At 46.3% G+C, this 26,233-nt stretch overlaps 1 protein-coding gene across 4 annotated transcripts in view; it reads left to right on the forward strand.

Annotated features, from left to right (window-relative positions):
• LOC126355180 (tripartite motif-containing protein 2-like) overlaps positions 1-26,233 on the forward strand; it is a 427,732-nt gene that overhangs the window by 349,697 nt on the left and 51,802 nt on the right. The gene's annotated exons all lie outside the window — the stretch shown is intronic.

Raw genomic sequence — 26,233 nt, forward strand, 5'->3', positions numbered from 1 at the left:
GTGTAGTCATCTCTTGGTCCCCCTCTACGATTTTTACCCTCCACGCTGCCCTCCAATACTAAATTGGTGATCCCTTGATGCCTCAGAACATGTCCTACCAACCGATCCCTTCTTTTGGTCAAGTTGTGCCACAAACTTCTCCCCAATCCTATTCAGTACTTCCTCATTAGTTATGTGATCTACCCACCTTATCTTCAGCATTCTTCTGTAACACATTTCGAAAGCTTCTATTCTCTTCTTGTCCAAACTATTTATCGTCCACGTTTCACTTCCATACATAGCTACACTCCATACAAATACTTTCAGAAACGACTTCCTGACGTTTAAATCTATACTCGATGTTAACAAATTTTTCTTCTTCAGAAACTCTTTCCTTGTATTGCCAGTCTACATTTTATATCTTCTCTACTTCGACCATCATCAGTTATTTTGCTCCTTTGCTCCCCAAATAGCAAAACTCCTTTACTACTTTAAGTGTCTCATTTCCTAATCTAATTCGCTCAGCATCACCCGACTTAATTCCACTACATTCCATTCTCCTTGTTTTGCTTCTGTTGATGTTCATCTTATATCCTCCTTTCAAGACACTGTCCATTTCATTCAACTGCTCTTCCAAGTGCTTTTGCTGTCTCTGACAGAATTACACAGTTTGTGGGTCACTACTAACTGCTATCGTAGCACTCTCTGCTAGGCCGCGCTAATACTCTGCGAATACTGAGACGATAGGAGTGGCCGGGGCTGGCAGGAGCGGCGCTTATGTTCTCCACTTGGAGGTGCCGCTCTTGTCGTGTTGTGGACCTAATCAGCGCACCATTGGCCGACGTCGTTTCACCGCCTCTCTTCTCTTGCGTTCATTTTCGTTCCGGCGTTCGTGGTTACGCCAGAACATCAACAGCAATGTATAATCTCATACTGAATATGATGCTGAATGTGACACGAATCTAGGTACTTCATTCACCTCTTAGATCGCATATTTACTTCTCATACATCCTTCCCTCGACAGTCTCCCTATTTACCCACCTTCGTCACTGAATATGTTCCCTGATTTTTTTCCAGCTTTCGTTGCCATTGCCCTTACTTTACGCTGAAGGAATTACGAATTATATTGTAGTCGTAAAAGCTAAGAATATAATAATAATAACTTCTGATCCGTGTGTTGAAAAACTTTTTGACATGGTTTCTGCTTCAGCTACGGGCATATACACTCCTGGAAATTGAAATAAGAACACCGTGAATTCATTGTCCCAGGAAGGGGAAACTTTATTGACACATTCCTGGGGTCAGATACATCACATGATCACACTGACAGAACCACAGGCACATAGACACAGGCAACAGAGCATGCACAATGTCGGCACTAGTACAGTGTATATCCACCTTTCGCAGCAATGCAGGCTGATATTCTCCCATGGAGACGATCGTAGAGATGCTGGATGTAGTCCTGTGGAAAGGCTTGCCATGCCATTTCCACCTGGCGCCTCAGTTGGAACAGCGTTCGTGCTGGACGTGCAGACCGCGTGAGACGACGCTTCATCCAGTCCCAAACATGCTCAACGGGGGACAGATCCGGAGATGTTGCTGGCCAGGGTAGTTGACTTACACCTTCTAGAGCACGTTGGGTGGCACGGGATACATGCGGACGTGCATTGTCCTGTTGGAACAGCAAGTTCCCTTGCCGGTCTAGGAATGGTAGAACGATGGGTTCGATGACGGTTTGGAAGTACCGTGCACTATTCGGTGTCCCCTCGACGATCACCAGAGGTGTACGGCCAGTGTAGGAGATTGCTCCCCACACCATGATGCCGGGTGTTGGCTCTGTGTGCCTCGGTCGTATGCAGTCCTGATTGTGGCGCTCACCTGCACGGCGCCAAACAAGCATACGACCATCATTGGCACCAAGGCAGAAGCGACTCTCATCGCTGAAGACGACACGTCTCCATTCGTCCCACCATTCACGCCTGTTGCGACACCACTGGAGGCGGGCTGCACGATGTTGGGGCGTGAGCGGAAGACGGCCTAACGGTGTGCGGGACCGTAGCCCAGCTTCATGGAGACGGTTGCGAATGGTCCTCGCCGATACCCCAGGAGCAACAGTGTCCCTAATTTGCTGGGAAGTGGCGGTGCGGTCCCCTACGGCACTGCGTAGGATCCTACGGTCTTGGCAGCATCCGTGCGTCGCTGGCGGTCCGGTCCCAGATCGACGGGCACGTGCACCTTCCGCTGACCACTGGCGACAACATCGATGTACTGTGGAGACCTCACGACCCACGTGTTGAGCTATTCGGCGGTACGTCCACCCGGCCTCCCGCATGCCCACTATACGCCCTCGCTCAAAGTCCGTCAACTGCACATACGGTTCACGTCCACGCTGTCGCGGCATGCTACCAGTGTTAAAGACTGCGATGGAGCTACGTATGCCACGGCAAACTGTCTGACATTGAAGGCGGCGGTGCACAAATGCTGCGCAGCTAGCGCCATTCGACGGCCAACACCGCGGTTCCTGGTGTGTCCGCTGTGCCGTGCGTGTGATCATTGCTTGTACAGCCCTCTCGCAGTGTCCGGAGCAAGTATGGTGGGTCTGACACACCGGTGTCAATGTGTTCTTTTTTCCATTTCCAGGAGTGTACGTATCTCTGTTGTCCCAAATATTCATAGAAGATGTTGTAATACGGTGTGTCACACCATCAGGAAATGAATGTAATGACAAGAAAAGAATAGTTGCAAGTGTGATAGCTGTATATCATTAAATATGACTGACACAGAAATGCTTGTTGAGGAACTGGCTGGACATCTTTGAGTTTTTTATACTATATTTATTGTTGTATATTTTGTGTTATCAATCTGAGGATGTGGGAGATGGGGGTGGGGGGTGGAAGTAGTGGCTACACTTAAGTTATTTAATGACACTAAATATTTGCAGAGAAAGAACTTAATGTAAATTAAGAATCACGAAGTTCAATTTCAAGCAGCATTTTAAATTTGTGATATGTGATTATATTTAGATTACAAAGTACTAGGAAAACCTAGTTTTTACTGGTTAAATAGCTGACACAATGACAACACTCAGAATAAATGATAAATCATCTGAGGACAGAACTACCTGATTTTTCAAACATGAACTTGGGGCTAAAATAATACTGCAAAATGTATAAGGCCATGTGCAGCAAATAAGAATGAATGTGTTGTAGTAAAAAGGAGATAAGATCCTTTTCCAGAACTTCACCAATATCCAGAAGGATATTGAAGGAACTCGCTGCCGTTCAAAATTTGTCAAGAGACTACATAACGAAATCTTAATACCTAAGGAAGACAAAGCATACACTATACACAGAGGCAATGAGGACCTAAAAATCTCTGAAACGTCTCTTAATGTACATCACCGTCCACTTTAGAGCCAACTGTGTATTAATACTTGGGTTCTTCATATAATTTTCAAACACAGGTGGTAAAACTCTGGCTTATCCAAGTGTACCTCGAGATCTGCAACTGCTATTTTACCCGCTGCTAAGCCTGAATCGGTTCCAATAAATAACACACCATATCACCAGCAGTAACAACACAGAGGAAAATAATTAGCCAATGTATTGCTGCCTGAGATACTTCTGTCGTTAAAGCAAGAGAGTAATGATATATTAAGATAACTGAGTCCAAACAAGGTCCAAAAGATGTCTGTGACCTCAAATGATGAATGCAAATTTGAATGCATGTTCCAGGCCAGTGAGTGAGACAGCAAATATTGTAATTTCTGCCCCTTCTGATTTGAATTCTTAAACTTACGGAAGGGAATGGGAGGGAAAGCCTCACCGATAAATGGTTTGTGTACTTCTGTGGAACCTAAGCAGTTTCCGAACCACATGTAGAGGAACTAAACTTCTGGCACAGGGAACACCTCTCATGTCAGTGTAACGGGATAATAGATTGCAACAGAGTTATATCAGTAGGATAGGGTCATACAAGTGATTTAGTCATTCCTTCTCCTGCTCCTTACTCTGAAAGCATATGCTAAATCACGTGGTGTAAAAAGGCAAGTTCTTTCCAAGATAACAATGTGTAACATTCATTTTTCACCTTGCAGATCACTGGATAGACAAACTCATTTTGTTTCTCCAAATGTCCCAACTGTACCCCCATCTTAAAAGGGTTCAATATATGGAATTTTTTGTGAGATACAATGTCCGTCAGCCTTAAAATTACAGTTATTGAGAACCCTACTGTATCAGAGAAGCTATGCTATGTCGGTACAGGCAGTAATACGGCATCTGTCGTTCTCCTCCGCTGACATCCTCCTGCTCATCTACCGTTGTGGGACCTGCACAGAGGGAAGCGCTCACTGACTTGGCACTATGGTTACTGCTACCTGTCTGGACGCATCTACAAGATACAGTAGTCTCCAAAATGAAGCATTCATTTATTCACTCACTCACTCTCGTCATGTTCTGCAGAGCAACACAAGTCCAGTCAACGAAGGAAAGTTAGGGGAAAAAATTAGTGAAGTCGCAAATTTTTCTGCAGTAGTAGGGATGGAGGAGTGTAATAAATAAAATACTAATAACCCTGATCAGTGGGGTGTGGGCTAGAATGTGTGTTAGGGGGGGGGGGGGGGGAGACTGGGCGTGGATTTGAAGGACATTTTTTGTTTTACTTGAATAACTGAAAACTACGGGTTCTGGGAAGAATGTTTTGCAGTACACAATTGTGCTACATTAAATTTCCAACAAAAAAGGTCCTCTGCATTTTTTCCCCAGGACTCATAGTTTCCGCGTAGCAGGGAATGGTAAAATTGCAGATTATTAAAAACAGTGTTTTAATGGTATGTAATTAATATGTACTGTTTGTACGTTTGTACCATATGTTAGTGCAGTAGAACGGTGTTAATGATTAAACTTTGTTTTGGGAGTGTGACAAGATGGAAGAATTGGGGTGGAGGGTAGGAGTCCAAGGGTAGGTAGCTAGGTCGCAAGATAGTGGTCATGCACTCCCCTCCTTCACAGGTCTGCAAAATGAAGAACGAGCAGGCAGTTCTCCATTGTCTCTACCTCACTACGTTACAGAAATCAACTACAGGGTATTTCACAAAGTTATAACGACCCTTCCGCAGCTCGACTTCTGAATCACTGGTGACGCAATGTGTAGTCATGCCAAGGGGTGTTTATTCTACACAGAGTATGTTAAATCTACAAGGAATATAGGTATGAATTGTATGGATTACTCATTATAACATCTGAGGTCATCAGTCCCCTAAACATAGAACTACTTAAACCTAACCAACCTTAGAACATCACACACACCCATGCCCGTGGCAGGATTCGAACCTGCGGCCGTAGCAGCTGCGCGGTTCCTGACTGAAGCTCCTAGAGCCGCTCGGCCATAGCGGCCGGAGGCTCATTATACTAACCCAAAAAACGCGTATGGACAAAATATGTGTAAACATCTGCACACTGTTCTACACTGCTAGAGGGGAAATCAATTCTGAGTCATCGTGTTCGGCAGCTGTCGCGTTCTTCCGGAAAGGTAACTTCTCCTACCACGAGTGCAGCTCGCTTTTCAGTTTACAGACGGACTCTACCTCCCCAGCGTCCACTTATCCCATGCGAGTAGACAAAACACTCACATGAGTTCGTGTTTATATAGTGGAGTTACTTTCAGTGTACGAAGTGAGTATTTAATTGTAGTTACTAAGAGATATTATGTAAAAAAAAGCCCAATAGATGGAGCTGTCAACTGTCTACCACACTGAAGAGCCCATCCAAGGTGTAACATGCTGACAGTATGTATTGGGCAAGGTCGATTTCATTTCTCGGCTATCAGTGGCTGGAATGCTTTTCGTAGCTTGAGGGTATCAAATGCATCACCCAAGCATCAGCTCTCCCAGCCTCTGAAGAGCCCCCAGAGGCCTAAATTGGCTCCCTCTGTAACAGTAGGTCACAAAGGTTTGATTGACCTTCAGATATTTCAACACAAGTCAACCAGTGCATTACAGCAGATACCGTTCTAGATTTAAACATGATCAGTCCCATTCATCAGACATAGTTACACCCCCCTTGCAAGGCAGTCTGCAGATGTGTGGCAAGTGGCTCCACCCAATGCAGCCAGCAGTTCCTGAGTGGAAGAGATTTGTGCAACCTGCAAGTAACACTGTTAATGGTGATACAAGTGCAGTATCGTCATGTCAATAGTTAATTCACCACCAAGCGAGTACAACGTAGCCACAGGGCTTTACAGTATGCTGTCAGACCAACTGAGATGATTCTCCTCCACACACCGTCAGTTGGCTTGCGGAGTATAGATGTAGATGTAGATTTTCCCACACAGTCGACTTATCATTTCGCACCCCCCCCCCTTTCTTCCCCTTTCATCGACGTCAGTTTTTGCTACTAACTGTGTTACAAATGTATACAAATCTTGTACTTGGACGCCTCTGTTGTCCCTTACAGCGTGGCCCCCAAGCGGCGGCTTTCGTCGCTTGGTCGTTAAATCGTAGCAGGGGATGCCATATATACCAACTCAATCCCTTTCCCAGCAACGCTACGTAGGTCACTGACAACATCATTATACTTACAAAAGAAGGTTCTCTCAGGCAATGTTTATAGGAACACATTTTACATAAATTCGCGCTTAATCTAGGTGCGTATGTTGTCCTTCCGGAAGGATTTATGCAGAGGAACTTCTCATACTACTTATTTACTCTACCGTCCGAGAGACAGCATTGGCATACATTTCATCCACCTGACCCGTTCTTGCCGGCCGCGGTGGTCTCGCGACTCTAGACGCGCAGTCCGGAACCTTGCGGCTGCTACGGTCGCAGGTTCGAATCCTGCCTCGGGCATGAATGTGTGTGACGTCCTTAGGTTAGTTAGGTTTAAGTAGTTCTAAGTTCTAGGGGACTGATGACCACAGCAGTTGAGTCCCATAGTGCTCAGAGCCATTTGAACCATTTTTTGACCGTGTTCTTTTGTTGAAACAACGCTTAGCTTTCATTTTTGAGTCAGCATTATTTTGTGTTCATGAGAAAACTTGGATTAATGAAAACGTATTATCTGCTTCTAGTTGATGATTAAGTGTAACTTCTCTGTGCACATACTGTATGTTTTAGAGAAGTAAATGTTCACATATTCTCTCATAATGTCACGTATCTTTAAGATTATAAGACGCCCCTTAATTTTTAAGGATCTTTTTAGAAATAAAATTTTACCATTTTTATCATTAGGTCGCAAAGCCAAACTACAAAAAATAGTTCATCACTTATAAGACTGAACTGACCTTTAAAATCCCTGTTACTAAACACAGATGATGCCGCCGCTCCTGCCCCTCCCCTCCCCTCCCCTCCCCCAGGGGGCTCGTCACTCTTTGGCGGGTTGGTGCTTGGCTACCAAGAGGCCCCAGCCTTTGGACCATCTTCTCCCTTCCGTGCTGCATGTCTATCCTCTTGCTATTCTTTTTCCCCTCCCTTGGGAACATGTCTGGAATATTACTGGGAATGTTCCACATGTCTGTCAAAAATTGGTTCAAATGGCTCTGAGCACTATGGGACTTAAAATCTGAGGTCCCCCTAGACCGTAGAACTACTTAAACCTATCTAACCTAAGGACATCACACACATCCATGCCCAAGGCAGGATTCGAATCTGCGACGGTAGCGGTCGCGCCGTTCCAGACTGAAGCGCCTAGAACCGCTCGGTCACAAGGACCGGCACGTGTCTGTCACTAACATAAGAATAGTCTCACCGCTGTTTTTTGTTCCCTTTTCCTTTCTTCAGTCTCCTTTTCCTGTCCATGCTCCTCTTCAACGTTTGAGGTTCATATTTTTCTTTTTTCTCCTTGTGCGCACATGATGGCTGGCCCACGCGTCTGACGCGTAACAGGTGACTGGGTAAGGCGTAATTCCCAGCCCCGGGTCGACAGGCAGGGTTCGAACGTACCTGAGGTGTGAACAATCACGTAAGGTGGATGCGCCCCCTTGTGAGGGGGGCCCCCAGTTGGAAGGAGCGCTCCATCGGAGACGCTAGCAAACACGGAGGATTTTCTCGCACTGAGCTAATCATCTTCATAATCAACGTCTACAAAACGTAAACGGAATGAGGCTAACGATTTACAGTCCCTTCCACCTGCACCACAGTTCCTCGTGGTTTCAGGTACTGAAGACGGTCAGTCCTTTGCTACGATACATCCGTTTATTATTCAGAAAGGTGTTGACGTCATTGCCAGCCATGTGAAATCCTGCTCTCGTTTACGGAATGCCACTGTGCTTTTGGAGACTACTTCTGATTCTCAAGCTCAACAACTGCATGCCGCATAGCTTCTCCACGGCTACCCTGTTCGACCCTGTCCCTCGTAAGTTATTGGCTAATCGCAAACCCCGAGTTCTCCCGTCTGAAACTTATAGTTCTGTTCTTATTACCTCTCGCTCCATGAAGGACATGGCCACACATACATGCGACCTCAAATTCAGCTCAGAGGTTGTGGAATCGCCCACTGTCGAGGTAGCATCGCCATCAACCCATCCAGCTGTGCAACAAACCATCAAACTCTCGCCTCAAAGGGGAGAAGCCACCAGCTACACAACCTGTAGGCCGGAAAGGATAGAAGGAGTACTCCCGTGAAGACTTCCTATATCCCTCGCGCCAAACAACACCTAAGTCTCCCTCTGCTAACTGGGAAGAGTCGAAGGCCTTCTCCTTTGTTGACTGTGCGGCTGGTCCCGGCGGAGGTTCGAGTCCTCCCTCGGTCGTGGGTGTGTGTGTGTGTGTTTATCCTTCGGATCATTTAGGTTAAGTAGTGTGTAAGCTTAGGGACTGATAACCTTAGCAGTTAAGTCCCATAAGATTTCACACACACGTTTCCTTTGTTGACTCGAAGATCCTCATCGACGGTGTTGCCACTTGATACCTTAGCCATTCCGGCCTCAGTGTCGCCAGTACACACCACCAACCGCTTTTCTGCGTTGGACTCCACAAACCGACAGCTCAAGCAAGCCGATGCTTCTGTGGATCTCATGGAACAGGATCCTCCCGCTTCTGTGCCCTGTACTAGCGAGTCTTCGCAGGCTGCCACTCGTCAGCCAGCTGCTGATGTGACACCCTTTCATTTCTTTGTCATCATGACTCTCTTCCAATGAAACGTTCGCGGCCTTTGGTCCCAGAAAGAGGATTTACAGCTGCTTTTAGCATAGTACCGTCCCCTTGTACTCTGCCTTCAGAAAACAAAATAGTGTCCTCACGACCGCTTTGAGCTTTCACATTTCTTCCCAATTCGTTTTGACCTTCCCCCTGAGGTCGGTTCGGCCGGTATGGCCGAGCGGTTCTAGGCGCTTCAGTCTGGAACCGCGCGACCGCTACGGGCATGGATGTGTGTGGTCCTTAGGTTAGTTAAGTTTACGTAGTTCTAAGTTGTTGGGGACTGATGACCTCAGATGTTAAGTCCCATAGCGCTCAGAACCATTTGAACCCTGAGGTCGACATTCCATCTCATGGGGGAGTCAAGCTGCTGATACGGGATGACGTTCATAGTCAACCCATCTCCCTGACTACCTTTATTCAAGCTGTTGCAGTTCGCCTTTTCCATCCTCATCTGACTTTTTCTCTCTGTACCATTTAAGTCCCTCCGTCATTCGATGAAACCAAGGCAAACTTCCTTCAGGTTATTGGGCATCTACCTCCACCATTTCTGCTACTAGGTAACCTTAATGCGCATATAAGTCAGTGATTGGTAGAGCACTTGCTCGCGAAAGGTAAGGTCCCGAGTTCGAGTCTCGGTCCGCCACACAGTTTTAATCTGCCAGGAAGTTTCATATCATTGCACAATCCAATGCAGAGTGAAAATCTCGTTCTGTGGGTGCTTTGTTTGTGCGTCTGCACATCCATCCCTCTTATGCTGTCTCAACACTATCCACCGTCGTGGCATCCGTTGGCCACTGGCGCCTTTTACACTAGCCCGGTTAAGAGTCAGTATGCTGAAGCTAGTGACTACAGTGTCCTACGGCCGTGACTTTCTCCGCAGCACGTATTTATGCCGTTTGCTATGCGTAGCCGCCCATCCTATGCCTCGTTCTTCGATTATTCCTTTGATTGCCAGTACGTGCCGCGTCTGTCTTCTCTGTTACCTCATGGAGTCGGCTTAACTTCACCCTAAACTTTCCCGGTGGGTGTGAAACCTTCACCACCTTGGCTTCGTGAAGCGGCCCGTTGTTAACCTTGGCCTTCGTCCGCTTCCTAAGGACGCTACTCCAGCCTCGCTCTATCGCCTTCAGTTTCATGACTTTTGCATGGAAGTTTGCGATTGTACCTTTGAACATACCGATGGCTCTCGGACTGACCGTGGTGTCAGGTGTGCCTTCGTCATTGGCCCCCCACATCTTTCGATATCGGCTTTCAGCAACTGCTCAATCTTTACAGCCGAGCTCTTCGCCCTGTATTGGGCCACGGAATACATCCGGCGACACACACTTTGCAAAAGTGCCCTCTGCTCAAACGCTCTCAGCGCCATTCAAAGTCTATGTGCGCTGTAAACCGCCCATCCCTTAGTGCAATTGATCCAGGAAAACTGTCACTTGTTTACTTTAGGGGGAGCTGCTATGATGTTTTTGTGGGTTCCTGGTCAAGTAGGTCTCCTAGGAAACGAAGCTGCTGACGCTGCTGTCAAGGCTGCAGTCCTCGTACCTCAGCCCACTGGTTCCTATATTCTCTCCAGTGATCTCTGTGTTGCCATCAGTCAGGAGGTGGTGTCCCTGTGACATCGCCATTGGTCCTCCCTTCATGGGAATAAGCTCGGGATTATTAAGCCTCTCCCAGTGGTTGGACGACCTCCTCTCGACCCTCCCGCCGGGAGGAGGTCATTTTAACTAGGTTGCGTATGGGGCACTGCCTTTGTAGCCATCGTCATTTGATAAGTACCGCTCCCCAACCACTTTGTACATATTGCGCCCAAGTCTTAACTGTCCGCCACTTCCTGACGGAGTGCCCATTTTTTAACTGTTTACGTTCCCTCTGGGGTTTGCTGTCTCAGTTACCGGTCGTTTTAGCAAGTGACGCGCGGACTGTCGACCGCGTTTTACTTTTTATCCGTCAAAGCAATATGGAGAAGGCCATTTAATTTTTGGTTTTGTAGGTTTGGACCTCCGTTTCTGTATGGTGTTTCTCCACGTCCCTGTTTTTAGCTATCTTTCCACATGTATGACCCCAGTTGTTTTTGCGCCCTAAAACAAAACAAACACAAATCACTACCAGTTCTAGTTCACTGGCACCGTAGACTGCAATGACTTACCGTAGGCTAGGCAATGTTCACGGTTTGTGATGGCGGTGTGGAGGGGGGGGGGGGGGAGACTGTTAACAAGCTTGCAAATCCTCGCAAGTCATATATGTACGCCACATCGGTGCGCTGTTACTACCTATTGTTGTTGTTGTGGTCTTCAGTCCGGAGTCTGGTTTGATGTTGCTGTCCATGCTACTCTATCCTGTGCAAGCTTCTTCATCTCCAGGTAACTACTGCCGTACCCTACATCCTTCTGAATTTGCTTAGTGTATTCAACTCTTGGTCTTCCTCTGCGATTTTTAACCTCCATGCTGCCCACCAGCTGATCCCTTCTTTTAGTCAAGTTGTGCCACAAATTTCTCTTCTCCCCATTTATATTCAGTACCTCCTAATTAGTTATGTGGTCTACCCATCTAATCTTCAGCATTCTTCTGTAGCATCACATTTCGAAAGCTTCTATTCTCTTCTTGTCTAAACTACACTCCTGGAAATTGAAAAAAGAACACCGTGAATTCATTGTCCCAGGAAGGGAAACTTTATTGACACATTCCTGGGGTCAGATACATCACATGATCACACTGACAGAACCACAGGCACATAGACACAGGCAACAGAGCATACACAATGTCGGCACTAGTACAGTGTATATCCACCTTTCGCAGCAATGCAGGCTGCTATTCTCCCATGGAGACGATCGTAGAGATGCTGGATGTAGTCCTGTGGAACGGCTGCCATGCCATTTCCACCTGGCGCCTCAGTTGGACCAGCGTTCGTGCTGGACGTGCAGACCGCGTGAGACGACGCATCATCCAGTCCCAAACATGCTCAATGGGGGACAGATCCGGAGATCTTGCTGGCCAGGGTAGTTGACTTACACCTTCTAGAGCACGTTGGGTGGCACGGGATACATGCGGACGTGCATTGTCCTGTTGGAACAGCAAGTTCCCTTGCCGATCTAGGAATGGTAGAACGATGGGTTCGATGACGGTTTGGATGTACCGTGCACTATTCAGTGTCCCCTCGACGATCACCAGAGGTGTACGGCCAGTGTAGGAGATCGCTCCCCACACCATGATGCCGGGTGTTGGCCCTGTGTGCCTCGGTCGTATGCAGTCCTGATTGTGGCGCTCACCTGCCCGGCGCCAAACACGCATACGACCATCATTGGCACCAAGGCAGAAGCGACTCTCATCGCTGAAGACGACACGTCTCCATTCGTCCCTCCATACACGCCGGTCGCGACACCACTGGAGGCGGGCTGCACGATGTTGGGGCGTGAGCGGAAGACGGCCTAACGGTGTGCGGGACCGCAGCCCAGCTTCATGGAGACGGTTGCGAATGGTCCTCGCCGATACCCCAGGAGCAACAGTGTCCCTAATTTGCTGGGAAGTGGCGGTGCGGTCCCCTACGGCACTGCGTAGGATCCTACGGTCTTGGCGTGCATCCGTGCGTCGCTGCGGTCCGGTCCCAGGTCGACGGGCACGTGCACCTTCCGCCGGCCACTGGCGACAACATCGATGTACTGTGGAGACCTCACGCCCCACGTGTTGAGCAATTCGGCGGTACGTCCACCCGGCCTCCCGGATGCCCACTATACGCCCTCGCTCAAAGTCCGTCAACTGCACATACGGTTCACGTCCACGCTGTCGCGGCATGCTACCAGTGTTAAAGACTGCGATGGAGCTCCGTATGCCACGGCAAACTGGCTGACACTGACGGCGGCGGTGCACAAATGCTGCGCAGCAAGCGCCATTCGACGGCCAACACCGCTGTTCCTGGTGTGTCCGCTGTGCCGTGCGTGTGATCATTGCTTGTACAGCCCTCTCGCAGTGTCCGGAGCAAGTATGGTGGGTGTGACACACCGGTGTCAATGTGTTCTTTTTTCGATTTCCAGGAGTGTATTTATCGTCCATGTTTCACTTCTATACATGGCTACGCTCTATACAAATACTTTCAGAAATGACTTCCTGACACTTAAATCTATACTCGACGTTAACAAATTTCTCTTCTCCAGAAACGCTTTTCTTGCTATTGCCTGTCTACATTTTATATTCTCTCTACTTCGACCATAATCATTTTGCTCCCTAAATAGCAGAACTCATCTACTGCTTTAAGTGTCTCATTTCCTAATGTAATTTCCTCAGTATAGCCTGATTTAATTAAACTACATTCTATTATATTCTTTTTGCTTTTGTTGATGTTCATCTTAATATAATCCTTTCAAGAAACTGTCCATGCCATTCAACGCACTTCCAGGTCCTTTGCTATCTCTGACAGAATAACAGTGTCATCGGCAAATCTCAAAGTTTTTACTTCTTCTCCATGGATTTTAATCCCTACTTCAAATATTTCTTTTGTTTCCTTTACTGCTCGCTCAATAAGTGTTTCACAAAGTCCGCCATCTTTAGCACTCCTAGCTTGTCTCCTTCATCAACACAGCGTCACCATGTAATTCCCGGCCACGCGGCTAGAGCGGCCGTTGTACGGCATCATGCGGATGCTAAGCTAACGTTCGGCACTACGTGGTTGCTGCCGGGCCGCGATCCGCCAAGAGGCCACAGCTCGGCCACGCCACCTCCGAACTTTGAATATTTTCAGGACGCCACGGCTGGCCCGTTACCTCACAGGCTCAAAGTTGAATCAACGATGTGTCATTTAACTTTGTGAACCTGTCTTATGGATTGTACTTACACTGGAGCCAGTGTTCATGAGAAAGTATGTACTTGAATTGTGACCAAGGGCATACAGGTGGCTGTGTGATAGCTTATCCATAATTGAGGATGTGTGTCCAACTTGGCATGTGCGAAGGCAACTTGTCAGCGTCCGGGCCAATGGGCCTACTTTGGTCCATACTTGATACCTGAGAAAGAGCAGAGAAGCTGGCAGTTGCATGCGGTGTTGCTGAATTGTGCATGGTACCAGCACAGTTGTATAGTAGTGGCAACGGGGTAGGGCATCAAACTGTTGAGCTGCAGGGGTGGTACTGTGTGAGATCGGGCGGGTACCCCTGGAGTCATGGCAGTGACATTATTGTCGCCTGTTCTCAGCTCCGTTCAGAGTGACTCGGTGTGTGTCATGTGTTGAAGTGCTCTGACAAGCTTGGATAGTATGGTGTCTCTGAAGTTTATATGATGCTGATGTAGGATCATAAATAATCTATCCACTACAGCAAGTTTACAGTTTAGCAGCTCTGCTTCATGTGGAATCATGGCAAGTTGCAATTGCTGAGGAAGTCTGACTATCCAAAGAGTCCAAAGTTGTCGGGTTCAAGGTTTGTGTCTTGTAAATTTCGCAGTCGGCGCCAAAACTGTGATGGTGTTGTGGGATACGTGCGAGTTATGTAATACAGCTGACTGTACTGGACTGTGCTTCATGCACAACCAGCCCTCGATAGCTCCGAGATAGCACGTGCACAATTCTGATATACACATTTGAATCTAGTCAGCTCGTTATCCAAATTGGAAATCTTCAAATAAATATTGTCAATCATCGAGCGTGTGTCTCGCTGGCTTGAAGCAGTACCCATCAAAGGTATCGCAGCAGAATCTAGTTCTTGGGCCTTCGGCATGCGGATCTCGTGCTTCAGCAGCCCCGAGATAATCGTCACTGACCGATGACGCGAATTTGAGTCGGCACTCTTTGATATTTTATGTTACCTCTGTGACACTAAACAAAATCGGACGATGACCCCACCACCTCCTTTTTTTCTTTTTTTCCTCTCCTGTGCCAACCTCTTCATCTCAGAGTAGCACTTGCAACCAACGTAATCAGTTGTTTGCTAGATTTTTTCCAATGTCTGTCTTCTACAGTTTTTTTCCCCCCTGCAGTTCCCTCTAGTACCATGGAAGTCATTCCCTGATGTCGTTATAGAGGTCCTGTCATCCTGTCCCTTCTCCTTGTCAGTGTCTTCCACATTTCCTTTCATCTCCGATTCTGTGCAGAACCTCCTAATTCCTTACCTAATTTTCTACATTCGTCTTAAGCAGCACATCTCAAATGCTTCGATTGTCTTCTGTTCCGTTTTTCCCACAGACCACGTTTCACTACATACAATGCTGTGCTCCAGACGTACATTCTCAGGAATTTCTCCCTCAAATTAAGGCCTATGTTTGATACTAGTAGCCTTCTCCCGGACAGGAATGTCCTTTTTGCCAGTGTTAGTGTGCATCTTACGTCGTCCTTGCTCCGTCCGTCATTGGTTATTTTACTACATAGGTAGTAGAATTCCTTAACTTCATCTACATCGTGACCATCAATCCTGACTTTAAGTTTCTCGCTGTCCTCATTTCTGATACCTCTTATTACTTTCGTCTTTCTTCGATTTACTCTCAATCCGTACTCTGCACTCATTAGGTTGTTCATTCTATTCAGCAGATCATGTAATTCTTCTTCACTTTCACTCAGGATACAGCGAATTGTATCATTAATACCATTTCGCTTTCAGTTTTAATCCCACTCCCCAACCTTTCTTTTATTTCCATCATTGCTTCTTCGATGTACAGATTGAACACCAAGAGCGAAAGACTCCATCCCTGTCTTACAAACTTTCTAATCTGAGAACTTCATTCTTGGTCGTCCACCATTATTATTCCCTCTTGGTTCTTGTACTTATTATGTTACCCGTCTCTGCCTCTAATTTACCCCTATTTCTCTCAGAGTTTCGAACATCTTGCACTATTTTACATTGTCAAACGCTTTTCTCAGATCGACAAATCCTATTAACGTGTCTTGATTTTTCTTTAGTCGTACGTACATTATCGATCGCAACTTCAGAATTGCCTCTCTGGTGCCTTTACCTTTCCTAAAGACAAACACATCCTCAGCGACTTGTATTTCTGTATTCCTGAACTTCCCTCAACGTTTTTGTACTTAATTTTTTCATCGATCAATTGAAGTATTTCTTCTGCTAAATAAGGTTTCGCCGCAGTTACCTTTTTTGTACCTGTGTTTTTCTTTCCAACTTCTGTGATTGCTATTTTTATAAATGTCCATTCCTCTTCAACTGTATTGCCTACTGAGCTGTTCCTTATCGCTGCATCTATAGCCTCAGAGAAGTTCAGTCATACCTCGTCATTATTTAGTATCCCATTTCTTTGCGTATTGGTTTTCCCTGATGAATATCTTAAACTTCAGCCTACTCTTCATCACTACTGCATTGTGGTCTGAGTCAATATCTGCTCCTGCGTACGCCTTACAATCCAGTATTTGATCTCGGAATCTCTGTTTCACCATGATGTAATGTAAATGAAATTTTTCCGCATCTCTCGGTGTTTTCCATGTATACCATCTCTTCTTGTTATTCTTGAACAGAGTATTGGCTATTATTAGCTGTAATGTATTACAGAACTCAGTCTTTCTCCTCTCTCATTCCTTGTCCCAAGCCAATATTCTCCTGTAACCTTTACTTTTACTTCTACTCCTACAACTGCCGTCCAGTCCTCCAAGACTTTTAGATTTTCATCTCCCTGTATGTACTACATTACCCTTTCAATATCCTCATATACTTTCTCTATCTCTTTGTCTTCATTTTGCGACATTGCCATGTGTACCTGAACTATCATGGTCGGTGATGGTTCGCTGTCGATTCTGATAAGAACAACCCTATCACAGAACTGTTCACAGTAACACACTCTCTCTTCTACCTTCCTATTCATAACGAATCCTACTCCCATTATACCATTTTCTGCTGCTGTTGATTGTTCCCAACACTCATCTGACCCGAAGTCCTTGTCTTCTTTCCATTTCATTTCACTGACCCTTCTATATCTAGATTGAGCCTCTGCATTTCCCTTTTCAGATCTGCTAGCTTCCCTACCACATTCCACGCCCAGACTCGTAGAACGTTATCCTTTAGTCGGTTGTTCAGTCTTTTCCTTATGGCCACCTCCCTCCCGGAGATCCGAGTGGGGGACTATTCCGGAATCTTTTGCCAATGGAGAGATCATCATGACAATTTTTAATTACAGGACACATGTCCTGCGGATATACATTATGTGTCTTTGATGTAGTGGTTTCCATTGCCTTCCGCATCCTCATGCCGTTAGTCATTGCTGATTCTTCCGCCTTTAGAGGCAATTTCCCACCCCAAGGACAAGAGAGTGCCCTGAACCTCTGTCCGCTACTCAGCCCTATTTGACAACGCCGTTCGCTGAATCAGGATGACTTCTTATGCAAGAAGCCTTCGACCGCCAATGCTGATTATTAATTAAAATTTAAGCGGTAGTAAGATTCGAACCCGGGAACGAGGACGTGTTATTAATCAAACACGCTACCCGTAGACCACGATGGTTGGCATGCCACGCGCAACCCTAGAGACCACCCCATGCAGCAGCAGTCATCACTATTGACATTTGCAACTTCCAACCTGAGGGCGTTAGCGTTAAAATTATCAATTATGACCACTTTAACAATCCATGACGTGATCTTCAGGTACCTCCATCACTCCACCCATCCACCTACTCATACAGGCATGTCAGCTACACTCGCACATTGCTTACATGGCCCTATCATCGCACCTGTCTTCGTACGACATCTGCCCCGTCGCTGCACGAACTCAAGCCCCACCAACCGTCAAGTCTGCGACCACCGACTCCGCTGCCTCCACCTACAGCAACATAAACACCACAGCACCGCCCATTGACAGCACTTGCTCAGCCTCAGTCATCATTTGGCCAGCCACTGTCACCATCGACGTACTTGGACACACATCAAGTAAATGCCATCCCCACCATCTCACAAACAGGAAGAAACGATTCAGCTGCACACTGCCCAGCAGCCAGCCTTGGAATGGCCGGTCACGTGCACCTGTGCCAGCACCACACCAGAGCCAATGTGTGTCAATCACCTCCGCCTTTAGCATCATCGATATCGCAACCAAAGAGTCACACCCCTGGTGTGTGATACCTGTGGGACTGAAAGTCAGACAGTTTAGAGTTTTGCATCTACGTATAAATCTAATACACATCAGAAAGCGTGTTCAAAGCATGTCGGGGTCTTTAGTGTGATTGACCTCCACGAAGGATATGGGGAGATGTACTAATAAGTTGGCCAACACAGTTAAAACTTAACACTACCTTACTGTCAGGGGTAACATACAGCACATCTATTCAACACAAGGCTCTGAACCAAACTTTCTTCGGGTCTTTTCACAGATATTATACACTGGGACTGTGGTTTTTTGTTCTGCAACGTCCGTTCTGCAATGTCCGTTCTGCTGTCCTCCCCACAGAAACAAATCTGCAACTGAAGCAGTTGTGAACACCTGCAAATGACGTTTCGCCATCATAAGTTATTCATTTTTCATGCTGTTACTTTACTGTCGTGTGTCTGTAAAAGTTGTGCTATGTAGGTATGAGTCTCTTAGTGAATCCAGTGATCTGCAGATGACATACCTTATTCTGGCCACTGATGTAAGAAAAAATTTTTAGCATTTCTTTGGCTAGGGCTCTGATGTATGACTCAAGCAGTCTCCCCTCCAGCTGCACTACTCACTATATGCAATGGGTGAAGTAACAAATTTCGTTGTGTGTGTAACCTCTATTTTATCTGATGATAAAACGAATGTGTTAGGTTTTTCACGTTCTTTTAGTCATCTGACCTTGCAGCTTTGTAATTAGATGGAAGACTGAAATACTTTTAAAGGTCACTGATGATACATTTATTTGGTAAATGAAATCACTCCATTGTAAACAAAACGAATGTTCACTCGGCAGCAGAGAGTGCACTGATTTTATATGTTCCCGACACCTTGAAACTGTGTGCTGGACAGGACTCAAACCTGGGACTTTCGCTTTTCACAGGCAAGCGCTCTACCGACTGGGATACCCAAGCGTGACTCACAACTCGTGTTTACAGTTTTACTGCCACCAGTACATCTCCTACGTTCAGAACTTCACAGAAGATCTCCTGTATATCTAGTGACCAGCCATTTCGAGGAGTGGAGGAGAGCTTCTCAAGTTTGGAAGGTCTGAAATTAGGTGCTGGCGAAAGTAAAGCTGTGAAGGCAGTTGTGAATTGTTCCTGGATAGCTTAGACAGTAGAGCACTTTCCCAGGAAAGGAAAGAGTGCCAGGTTTTAGTCCCAGTTGGTTCTCAGTTAAATTCTGCCAGGAAAGTTTTAGTACACATTTGTACGCCAATTTAATATTTCCGTTTGTTACAGTGTCCCTTTTATAATATAGTAGTTTATTTTAAACACCCGCCAGTTTAGCCGAGAGCGCTAACGCGCTGCTTCCTGGACTCGGGTAGGCGCGCCGGCCCCGTATCGAATCCGCCCGGCGGATTAACGACGAAGGCCGGTGTACCAGCCATCCTGTATGTGGTTTTTAGGCAGTTTTCCGGATCACACCAAGTGAATACCGGGCTGGTCTCCACGTCCCGCCTCAGTTACACGACTCGCAGACGTTTGAAACACGTTCGCACTATTTCATGGTTTACGCTATGTGAAGACAGCTGGTACCGTCCCAGTGGGCGGCAGGAAGGGCACCTGGCTGGCCCTGCGCAAACTGTGGGACAAAGGATCAAGCGATAGATACATAGTTCATTTTAGACGACAGTAATTATTTAGGAATCGGTTTGTTTGAGTGTCTGAATGAATGCAAGAGAAGTAATATGATTTTAATACAGTGAATTTAAAAGTTCCCAGGTTTTGAATCACATTTCTCTCTCTCTCTCTCTCTCTCTCTCTCTCTCTCTCTCTCTCTCTCTCTCTCTCTCTCTAATGGGGACTCAAAAAAAAAAAAAAAAAAAAAAAATAGGAGTTTCGCAAGACTATCTTCGTGGTTAGTAGATGATATTCCATATCTTATCTTTTCAACACGTAAGTCTTCATGTCACCTGAGTACAGAAAAAATCACACTGACGCTATCACAACCACCATCAGAAGACGTATAGAAAGGAAGGCTACGCTCTTTGTTATTGTCAGAATTACGTGAAAAAAATTGCCACTTATGCTTCTTTACAGATCTAATGATGTCACCCTCACTGAAATCGTCCTCAGAACCATAGAAACATTCGTGCACACTGTCACTTGGATCTTCATTGGCACTAGGAACGTCTGAATAATCAGTGGTGGCCTGTTATCATGTGCTAATGTGCTGCAGCACGCTGTAAATATCGCTCTGTAATTGTCCAATATCTCTTCGAACGCGAGCTGGAAATCGCAAAAAATTACACTATTTCTTTTCGAATGCGAGCCGAAATCGCATTAAAATTACGCCATTTCTCTTCTCATGTGTGCTGTTATGCAAATAAAACTGACTAAAACATGTTTCGTAGTGCAGAGCGAAAATGATCGTCAGCGTGGCTTCGATCAACTCAGAGAAGGGACACAGCTGTCTGTTTTCGACTGCGCTTGCTCTCGATGCCTACGCTTTCTATGACGTGACATCGTTCCTCCCGACACTATGGGTGCTACGTTGCTTACCGCACAAACTGCGTGTAACGCAATGTGCGAGCGTAGAGCATGAGAGACTTTCGAGCAGCAATTGTAGTGACTGCTCTGTGGGTGTATAGTTTAGCTGCACTAACTGACAATTCGTTGGCCCAGGTTGGATCCTTGCTGCTACCAACATTTTTTTCTATTTTATTTTATACTTCACATTGTTAAGCAATTGTTCGTAAATGCTGTCTTGTTGGTTTGAAACCTTTGCAAATAACGAATTATCAAAACAAAAGTCCCTAGAATATTTCGCCTGAGTGGGCCAAACGAAAAAGTAAGACGCTCTCTAAAGATTTACGCATAGAATGCGAGGTTTTGAGCGCTGAATCTCGGAATGGCATGGAAGCTGAGAAGTTGAGAGTGCGAAATCGCAGATTAGTGGGGGACGAATCCTTCTGCTTCCACTATTTATTCTTTATTTTTTTTAATTTCTTGTAATGATACATAATTTCTTGTAATGAATATGTTGTTGTTGTTGTTGTTGTTGTTGTTGTTGTTGTTGTTGTTGTGGTCTTCAGCCCTGAGACTGGTTTGATGCAGCTCTCCATGCTAATCTATCCTGTGCAAGCTCCTTCATCTCCCAGTACCTACTGCAACCTACATCCTTCTGAATCAGCTTAGTGTATTCATTTCTTGGTCTCCCTCTATGATTTTTACCCTCCACGCTGCCCTCCAATATTAAATTGGTGATCCCTTGATGCCTCAGAATATGTCCTACCAATCGATCCCTTCTTCTAGTCAAGTTGTGCCACAAACTTCTCTTCTCCCCAATCCTATTCAATACCTCCTCATTAGTTACGTGATCTACCCACCTAATCTTCAACATTCTTCTTTAGCATCACATTTCGAAAGCAACTATTCTCTTCTTGTCCAAACTATTTATCGTCCATGTTTCACTTCCATACATGGCTACACTCCATACAAATACTTTCAGAAACGACTTCCTGACATTTAAATCTATACCCGATGTTAACATATTTTTCCTTCTTCGGAAACACTTTCCTTGTCATTGCCAGTCTACATTTCATATCCTCTCTACTTCGACCATCATCAGTTATTTTGCTCCCCAAATAGCAAAACTCCTTTACTACTTCTAGTGTCTCATTTCCTAATCTACTTCCCTCAGCATCACCCGACTTAATTCGATTACATTCCATTATCCTCGTTCTGCTTTTGTTGATGTTCATCTGGTATGCTCCTTTCAAGCCACTATCCATTTCGTTCAACTGCTCTTCCAAGTCCTTTGTCATCGGCGAACCTCAAAGTTTTTATTTCTTCTCCATGACTTTTAATACCTACTCCGAATTTTTCTTTTGTTTCCTTTACTGCTTGCTCAGTACACAGATTGAATAACATCGGGGAGAGGCTACAACCCTGTCTCACTCCCTTCGCAACCACAGCCCCTCGACTCTTATAACTGCCATCTGCTTTCTGTAAAAATTGTAAATAGTTTTCTGCTCCCTTTATTTTACCCCTGCCATTTCAGAATTTGAAAGAGAGTACTCCAGTCAATATTGTCAAACGCTTTCTCTAAGTCTACAAATGCTAGGAACGTAGGTTTGCCTTTTCTTAATCTTTCTTCTAAGATAAGTCGTAAGGTCAGTATTGCCTCACGTGTTCCAGTATTTCTACGGAATCCAAACTGATCTTCCCCGAGGTCGGCTTCTAGTTTTTCCATTCGTCTCTAAATAATTCGTGTTAGTATTTTGCAGCTGTGACTTATTAAACTGATAGTTCTGTAATTATATGCTCTTGAATGAGATTTTCACTCTGCAGCGGAGTATGCAGTGATATGAAACTTCGTGGCAGATTAAAACTGTGTGCCCCACCGAGACTCGAACTCGCGACCTTTGCCTTTAGCGGGCAAGTGCTCTACCATCTGAGCTACCGAAGCACGACTCGCGCCCGGTACTCACACCTTTACTTCTGCCAGTATCTCGTCTTTGCCAGGAAGTTTCATATCAGCGCACATTCCGCTGCAGAGTGAAAATCTCGTTCTGGAAACATCCCCCAGGCTGTGGCTAAGCCATGACTCCGCAATATCCTTTCTTTCAGGAGTGCTAGTTCTGCAAGGTTCGCAGAAGAGCTTCTGTAAAGTTTGGAAGGTTGGAGACGAGATACTGGCAGAAGTGAAGCTGTGAGGACCGGGCGTGAGTCGTGCTTCGGTAGCTCAGATGGTAGAGCACTTGCCCGCGAAGGGCAAAGGTCCCGAGTTCGAGTCTCGATCGGGCACACAGTTTTAATCTGCCAGGAAGTTTCATATTATATTCTTCTTGAAGTCTGAGGGTATTTCGCCTGTCTCGTACATCTTGCTCACACGATGGTAGAGTTTTGTCAGGACTGGCTCTCTCAAGGCCGTCAGTAGTTCTAATGGAATGTTGTCTACTCCCTGGACCTTATTTCGACTCAGGTCTTTCAGTGCTCTGTCAAACTCTTCACGTTGTATCGTATCTCCCATTTCATCTTCATTTACATTCTCTTCCATTTCCATAATATTGTCCTCAAGTACATCGCCCTTGTATAGATCCTCTATATACTCCTTCCACCTTTCTGCTTCCCCCTCTTTGCCTAGAACTGGGTTTCCATCTGATCTCTTGATATTCATACAGGTGGCTCTCTTTTCTCCAAAGGTATCTTTAATTTTCCTGTAGGCTCTGTCTATCTTACCCCTAGTGATACAAGCCTCCACATCCTTACATTTGTACTCTAGCCATGCCTGCTTAGCCATTTTGCACTTCCTGTCGATCTCATTTTTGAGACGTTTGTATTCCTTTTTGCCTGCTTCATTTACTGCATTTTTATATTTTTTCCTTTCATCAATTAAAATTCAATATTTCTTCTGTTACCCAAGGATTTCTACTAGCCCTCGTCTTTTTACATACTTGATCCTCTGCTGCCTTCACTACTTCATCCCCCAGAGCTACCATTCGTCTTCTACCATATTTCTTTCCCCCATTCCTGTCAATTGTTCCCTTATGCTCTCCCTGAAACTCTGTACAACCTCTGGTTCAGTCAGTTTATCCAGGTCCCATCTTCTTAAATTCCCACCTTTTTGCAATTTCTTCAGTTTTTATCTACAGTTCATAACCAATAGATCGTGGTCAAGGTCCACATCTATCCCTGGAAATGTCTTACAATTTAGAACCTGGTTCCTAAATCTCTGTCTTACCATTATATAATATGGCTGATACTTTTTAGTATCTCCAGGGTTCTTCCATGTAAGCAACCTTCTTTCCTGATTCTTAAACGAAGTGTTAGGTATGATTAAGTTGTGCTCTGTGCAAAATTCTACCAGGCAGCTTCCTCTTTCATTTCTCAGCCCCAATCCATATTCACCTACTACGTTTCCTTCCCTCCCTTTTCCTACTACCGAATTTCAGTCACCCATGACTATTAAATTTTCGTCACCCTTCACTATCTGAATTATTTTGTTCTATCTCATCAAACATTTCTTCAATTTCTTCATCTGCAGAGCTAGTTGGCATATAAACTTGTACTACTGTAGTAGGCATGGGCTTCGTGTCTATCTTGGCCACAATAATATGTTCACTATGCTGTTTTTAGTAGCTTACCCGTACTCCTGTTTTTTTATTCATTATTAAACCTACTCCTCCATTACCCCTATTTGATTTTGTATTTATAACCCTGTATTCACCTGACCAGAAGTCTTGTTCCTCCTGCCACCGAACTTCACTAATTCCCACTATATCTAACTTTAACCTATCCATTTCCCTTTTTAAATTTTCTTACCTACCTGCCCGATTAAGGGATCTGACATTCCACGCTCCGATCCGTATAACGCCAGTGTTCTTTCTCCTGATAACGACATCCTCTTGAGTAGTCCCCCCCACCCTCCCCCCTCCCGAGATCCGAATGGGGGACTATTTTACCTCCGGAATATTTTATCCAAGAGGACGCCATCATCATTTAATCATACAGTAAAGCTGCATGCCCTTGGAAAAATTACGGCCGTAGTTTCCCCTTGCTTTCAGCCGTTCGCAGTGCCAGCACAGCAAGGCCGTGTTGGTTATTGTTACAAGGCCAGATCAGTCAATCATCCAGACTGTTGCCCCTGCAACTACTGAAAAGGCTGCTGCCGCTCTTCAGGAACCACACGTTTGTCTGGCCTCTCAACAGATAACCCTTCGTTGTGGTTGCACCCACCAACGGCAAGGTCCATGGTTTATGGGGGGGGGGGGGGGGGGGGGGGAGGAATGAGACATATATATACACTCCTGGAAATGGAAAAAAGAACACATTGACACCGGTGTGTCAGACGCACCATACTTGCTCCGGACACAGCGAAAGGGCTGTACAAGCAATGATCACACGCACGGCACAGGGGACACACCAGGAACCGCGGTGTTGGCCGTCGAATGGCGCTTGCTGCGCAGCATTTGTGCACCGCCGCCGTCAGTGTCAGCCAGTTTGCCGTGGCATACGGAGCTCCATCGCAGTCTTTAACACTGGTAGCATGCCGCGACAGCGTGGACGTGAACCGTATGTGCAGTTGACGGACTTCGAGCGAGAGCGTATAGTGGGCATGCGGGAGGCCGGGTGGACGTACCGCCGAATTGCTCAACACGTGGGGCGTGAGGTCTCCACAGTACATCGATGTTGTCGCCAGTGGTCGGCGGAAGGTGCACGTGCCCGTCGACCTGGGACCGGACCGCAGCGACGCACGGATGCACACCAAGACCGTAGGATCCTACGCAGTGCCGTAGGGGACCGCACCGCCACTTCCCAGCAAATTAGGGACACTGTTGCTCCTGGGGTATCGGCGAGGACCATTCGCAACCGTCTCCATGAAGCTGGGCTACGGTCCCGCACACCGTTAGGCCGTCTTCCGCTCACGCCCCAACATCGTGCAGCCCGCCTCCAGTGGTGTCGAGACATGCGTGAATGGAGGGACGAATGGAGACGTGTCGTCTTCAGCGATGATAGTCGCTTCTGCCTTGGTGCCAATGATGGTCGTATGCGTGTTTGGCGCCGTGCAGGTGAGCGCCACAATCAGGACTGCATACGACAGAGGCACACAGGGCCAACACCCGGCATCATGGTGTGGGGAGCGATCTCCTACACTGGCCGTACACCTCTGGTGATCGTCGAGGGGACACTGAATAGTCCACGGTACATCCAAACCGTCATCGAACCCATCGTTCTACCATTCCTAGACCGGCAAGGGAACTTGCTGTTCCAACAGGACAATGCAGGTCCGCATGTATCCCGTGCCACGCAACGTGCTCTAGAAGTTGTAAGTCAACTACCCTGGCCAGCAAGATCTCCGGATCTGTCCCCCATTGAGCATGTTTGGGACTGGATGAAGCGTCGTCTCACGCGGTCTGCACGTCCAGCACGAACGCTGGTCCAACTGAGGCGCCAGGTGGAAATGGCATGGCAAGCCGTTCCACAGGACTACATCCAGCATCTCTACGATCGTCTCCATGGGAGAATAGCAGCCTGCATTGCTGCGAAATGTGGATATACACTGTACTAGTGCCGACATTGTGCATGCTCTGTTGCCTGTGTCTATGTGCCTGTGGTTCTGT

Source organism: Schistocerca gregaria, chromosome 3 (genome assembly GCF_023897955.1).
Source record: "Schistocerca gregaria isolate iqSchGreg1 chromosome 3, iqSchGreg1.2, whole genome shotgun sequence".
NCBI classification, from domain to species: Eukaryota; Metazoa; Arthropoda; class Insecta; order Orthoptera; family Acrididae; genus Schistocerca; species Schistocerca gregaria.